This window comes from Mauremys mutica, chromosome 6 (assembly GCF_020497125.1).
Source record: "Mauremys mutica isolate MM-2020 ecotype Southern chromosome 6, ASM2049712v1, whole genome shotgun sequence".
Lineage (NCBI taxonomy): Eukaryota > Metazoa > Chordata > Testudines > Geoemydidae > Mauremys > Mauremys mutica.
Window position 1 is genome coordinate 92,721,170 of NC_059077.1, and position 5,660 is coordinate 92,726,829.

General features: G+C 50.8%; 1 protein-coding gene across 4 annotated transcripts in view; it reads right to left on the minus strand.

Moving 5' to 3' along the window:
- The window catches only part of ABHD17B (abhydrolase domain containing 17B, depalmitoylase), a 29,755-nt gene extending 24,239 nt beyond the window's left edge, over window positions 1-5,516 (minus strand). The window contains exon 1 of one of the 4 annotated variants that reach the window (XM_045021993.1): window positions 5,237-5,516. The gene's annotated coding sequence lies outside the window, so the exon portion shown is untranslated. The remainder of the gene's footprint in view (window positions 1-5,236) is intronic. The other 3 variants (XM_045021992.1, XM_045021991.1, XM_045021990.1) reach the window with 3 other exon arrangements.
- Between the last annotated feature and the right edge of the window lie 144 nt (window positions 5,517-5,660).

Here is a 5,660-nt window from a genome sequence, read left to right on the forward strand (position 1 = left end):
AGTCCCACTGGCTACTTCAGAAAGACTACTGATAGGAATAAAGTTAAGCATCTAAATATATATTTGCAAAGTTCTCGATGGGGGATTTAAGACAATACTAAAAATATGCAATAGTTACACCATGCAACATATTTAAACTGTTAATTTTCCCCCCCCCCATTCTTATTTTAGCAGCATATATTTGGACTATTCCACAACTTCCTTCACCCTTTCCTAAAATTTTGAAAGCAGACAAATGAGGACTAAAACTACAACAGAATTTACACAACAATCCAATAGTTAAAATCCCTTTCCAGTTACATAATGCATTACTGTGGCAATATATGAATAAACATCCTTAAACTAATTTTACAAGAAAGGGGATAACATATGTGACAATGTAGTGAGAAATAGCTATAGGAAATTAGTGCCCAGTTAAAAAGATAAAGGCCATAGACCAACAGAGCTATAAAGAATGAACGAACACAATGGATCCAGAGAAGAACATGGAGGAAGCCTGAAGACTAAAGTTAAAAATTAATAAATAAAAATACACATACACACTATGTAGTTATTCTGTTATTTTCAAGTACTTCTCGAAGATACACTTCTTCCCCCAATATAACGGTGTCCTCAGGAGCCAAAAAATCTTACCGCGTTATAGGTGAAACCACATTCTATCAAACTTGCTTTGATCCGCCGGATTGTGCAGTCCCACCCCCCTGGAGCGCTACTTTACTGCATTATATCCAAATTTGTGTTATATCAGGTCGCATTATATCGGGGTAGAAGTGTATGAATAGCCTACAGTAAAACTAAATCACGATAAAGGATTAGACCAACTTTTTTTTTGCCTTTAAATGAAATATTCATGGAAAACTATTTAGCACCATCATAGCTAAAGAGCGGCAAGAAGTCCTGTGGCACCTTATAGACCAGGGGTCTCAAACTCAAATGACCCCGAGGGCCGCATGAGGACTAGTGCATTGGCCCGAGGGCCGCATCACTGACACGCCCCCTTGCTGCCCCTGGCCCCACCCCCAATCCACCCCTTCCATGAGGCCCCGCCCCTGCCCTGTCTCTTCTCCACCTCCTCCCCTAAGCGCGCGCAGTTTTAATAAATATATACACTCAGTAATGCACCTCACTCAAAGGACAAAACACGCACTTAGATTTACTGCCTAAGGCTCTGGGAGGGAGTTTGGGTGGGGGAGGGGGTCTGGATGCAGGCTCTGTGCTCGATGCAGGCTCCAGGCTGCAGCAGGGGGTGGGGGTGCAGGCTTTGGGACGGAGTTTGGGGATAGGAGGGAGTGCAGGGGTGAGGGCTGTGGGGCTGAGGGTGAGGGGTACATGATGCAGGAGGGGGCTCAGGGCTAGGGAAGAGGGTTGGGCTGTGGGGTGAGGGCTGTGGATGAGGGGTTCATGATGCGAGGGGGCTCAGGGCTAGGGAAGAGGTTTGGAGTGTGGGGTGAGGGCTGTGGATGAGGGGTTCATGATGTGGGGGCGCTCAGGGCTGGGGCAGAGGATTAGGGTGTGGGGGGATGAGGGCTCTGGCTGGGGCTGAGGATTAGGGTGCAGGGGGATGAGGGGTTCATGATGTGGGGGTGCTCAGGGCTGGGGCTGAGGATTAGGGTGCGGGGGGAATGAGGGCTCTGGCTGGGGCTGAGGGTTTGGGGTTGGAGAGGCTCAGGGTAAGGGCAGCCTGCCTTGCCAGTACTGGCGGAGGGCAGGCACTAGGACCCTGCGGCAGCAGACAGCAAATCTGCTGGGAGCCCTCCGGGCAGCAGGCAGGGGAGAGGCGCGCTGCGTTCTGTCAGGCAGGGACGCAACACAACGCGGCGGGGGGGGGGGAACACGCGGAGGGGGGGTGGCAGGCGGGGGCTGGGACCTGCTCCAGGCAGGGTCGCGGCGGCGGGGGGAGACCTGCGGTGGCCGGGGCCGATCCAGGCAGGACCGGGGGGGGGGGGCGGGAAGAGACCCAGCTCCAACTATTGCTGGAGCAGGGCGCCCAGCCCTGAATATTGCTGGGGCCCGGGCCCCACACAAGTATATAACCTGCTGCCCATGCCCCCCGGCCCGGCCCGGCCCCGGCGGGTCCCGCTTCCCTCCCCCCCGGCCCAGCCCGGCCGGTCTTGCTTCCCTTCCCCCCGCCCCACGGCCCGGCGGGTCCCGCTTCCCCCCCCCTTACCCGAGCGCGTCTCCGGCGAGGCCCGAGCGCATCTCTGGCGAGGCCTGAGCTTCGTCCCGCTCAGAGCCGCGTGGTGAGGGGGCGGGGCTGGGAGCTCCACGCCGAGCGCAGCGCTCAGCCCAGAGCTCCCAGCCCCGCCCCCTCCCCACGCGGCTCGGATCGGGGCGGGGCTCAGGCGCTCGGACGGAGACTCGGCGCTCTATGCGCCGAGGCTCCAGGAGAGGGGCGGAGGCGGGAGCCTCCGCTTTTCTCTTGGGGGCCCCTGGGGAGCTCCGCGGGCCGCATGTTTGAGACCCCTGTTATAGACTAACAGAAGTATTGGAGCATACGCTTTCGTGGGTGAATACCCACTTCGTCAGATGCAAGCATAGCTAAAGAAGCACTCCAGGAAGACAAGGCCATTGTGAAGCTAAATGAATTATTTGTATCAGTCTTCACTGCAGAAGATATGGGAGATTCCCACACCTGAGCCATTCTCTTTAGGTGAAGAATCTGAGGAACTATTCCAGATTGAAGTGTCAGTAGAGGTTTTGGAACAAATGATAAATTAACCACTAAAAAAAAATAAAAATCACTAGATGGTATTCATTCAAGTGTTCTGAAGAAAGTCAAACATGAAATTGCAGAACTATTAACTCTGGTATAAAACCAATCACTTAAATCAGCCTCCATACCAGATGAATTGAGGATAGCTAATATAACTCTGATTTTTAAAAAAAGGCTCCAGAGCCAAGTCAGGCAATTACATATCAGTGAGCCTAATTTCAATATCAGGTAAATTGGTTGAAATTGTAATAGAGAACAGAATGATCAGACACAGATTTGAACATGGTACGTTGGGGAAGAGTCAACACAACTTTTGTAAACAGAAACCATACCTCACCAATTAGAATTATTTGAGGGAGTCAACAGCAGATGGACAATGAACCTTGGTATTAGGAAAGGGATAGATAAGACCTAATATATCATAATATCACTATATAAATCCATGGTACGACCATACCTTGAATACTGCATATGGTTCTGGTCACCCCATTTCAGAAAGATATATTAGAATTGGAAAAGGTACAGGAAGGGCAACAAGAGAGAGTAGGATATAGAACAGCTTCCATATGAGGAGAGATTAAAAAGACTTCAATTTAGAAAAAAAAATGTCTAAGATGGAGATATGTTAGAGGTCTAAAATCATAAATGGCATGGAGGAAGTGTTATTTATGCCTTCACATAACACAAGAACTGGTGACATCCAATGAAATTAATAGGCAGAAGTTTTAAAACTAATACAAAGAAGTACCTCTTCACACAACACACAGTCAATGTGTAGAACTCATTGTCAGGGAAGGCTGTAAAGGCTAAAACTTTAACTGGGCTTGAAACAGCATTAGATAAATTCATGAATGACAGGTCCACCAATAGCTATGAGCCAAGATGGTCAGAAACACAACCACACACCCTGGGTATCCCTAAAACTGAGACTGTCAGAATCTAGGATCGATCACTCGATAACTGCCCTATTCTGTTCATTTCCCTCTGAAGCATCTGGCATTGGCCCGTAAGAATATAGGGGGCTAGATGGCTCTTTGGTTTGACCCAGTATGGCCATTCTTATGTTCTTGTGGCTGTATGGTTTTACTATACTCAATAATATTAAAAAGTATGAAAAAAAGCCTATCTTGCACTGACTGTCCAATAAAGAATTCCCTAACTGGTAGCAGTCACTCTTGTTGGATATTTCATACGTTTTAAACAGCTCTAGGGGTGGGGATGGAGAAAGAGTCAGAGGAAACAATAGACAGCAAAAAAAAAAACCCCAAAAAACAGAAGAACAATCCCCAGAAGATCCCAGATATACACAAATGTGGGATTAAGTCAGATTACATAATGTTTGTGTCCTGTAAGCAAGACACTGCACTATAGTATTCTTCTACTTAAAACAATCTGCACATTGACAGCCACTGAAGTACTGCATTGTTGGCAATTCAGTGCCTCAAACTGGTACCTCATTACACCATTTAAAGCACAAATAATACAGAAAAATATACATTTAAACACACAAATCAATTTTAAAGAGTTATATTTTGGTTTTAGTATAGTTAATTTTTAAATATCATTCTGAAAGTGAAATCTGTCTGCAAGATAGGTTATTTTGCCACAATTCTTTTCATACTTTTTCCTTCCATAGGAAACTAAAATCTAAAAACTGGTCAAATCAAGACAACCAAAAAGTGATCTTCACATTTTCCAAAACATCCAATTTTTAGTTACTCCATTAAAACAAAAGACAATTTATATATACACAAAAAGCTACCTGAACCTACTAAAAGACAAAAATCAGATATGCATTTTATGGTCATTCTCCCAACTCATCGATTTTAAAAATAAAGTATTTGACTTCTCTCCACCCATAGTAGCATGTTTCATAGCTCAATTTACTTAGAAATGAGGTACGAAAACAATACAGTACCCCCACCCCCCAAACAGACACGGATTAGAAACACCTCGCCCCCTGTTAGCTACATTTCATTCACCCACCCGCCCAGTGTATGAGATCAGCAGCAGCTGCGTTTCAAATATTGATTTAAAATCTTTCCGCATAGCTGTCGGAGCTGCTGCTCACACCGGAGGGTGGAGGCAGCCGGCTCCCCAGGAGAAGAAAGGCGGGGGGGGGTCGCCCCTGGGGCCGCAGAGAGGCGAGAACAGCCCGCGGCAGGGAGGGCGGGAGAGCACCTAGGGATCGCATCTAGCTGAAAGCCCCCCCGCCCCGTTCACCCTACCCACGGGGCCGGGACACCTCCCCGCAGGGCCCCATTCTCCGCGCCCCCCGAGACCTCCCCCGGCCGCAGGGAGCCGAAACCAACTCGCTCCACAGCGACGCGCCGCCAGCCCACCCCCTCGCTGTGCCCCGGCGGTGGGCGCGCTGCCCCACTCCGGCCGGCCGGAGACCAAGCGCCCCTGCGGACACGGGCCGCCCAGCCCGAGCCTCCCGGCCCGCGCGCAGAGCTCCCCGCGCCGCAGGGACCTGGGCCCCACACTGCGGGAGCGACCAGTGAGTGGGGTCGGAGCACGCACCTGCCGCCGTCTGACGTTGGTCCTGTAGCGCGGCCGCGTCCGGCTCCCTCTGGGGGCTGCGGCCCCGTCAGCCCCCCCCCAACCGCCGCCGTTCGAACGCCGGGGACGTGCTGAGTAACGGCTCCGCTCGGCTCTGTCAGCGCGGCGGCCTGCAGCAGCGCGCGGAGCCCGAGCCGCTCGCACGCCCGGCGGGACACTAAGAGGACGAGGGCCGGGCTTCTAAGCCTCCCTCCCGCCTCGCTGACTGGACTGAATTAGTCGGGACTTGGGCAGAGCAGAGGGCGGTTCAGCGGCCAAGGGGTGGTAGGCCGGGGACAGGGCCTCATTGACCGGCAGCCGGCCACAACGCACCAATGAGATTGCAGCGAGACTAGGGCCAATGAGGAAGCACAAGAAATCCAGAGGGGAGCAAATCCCGGCATAC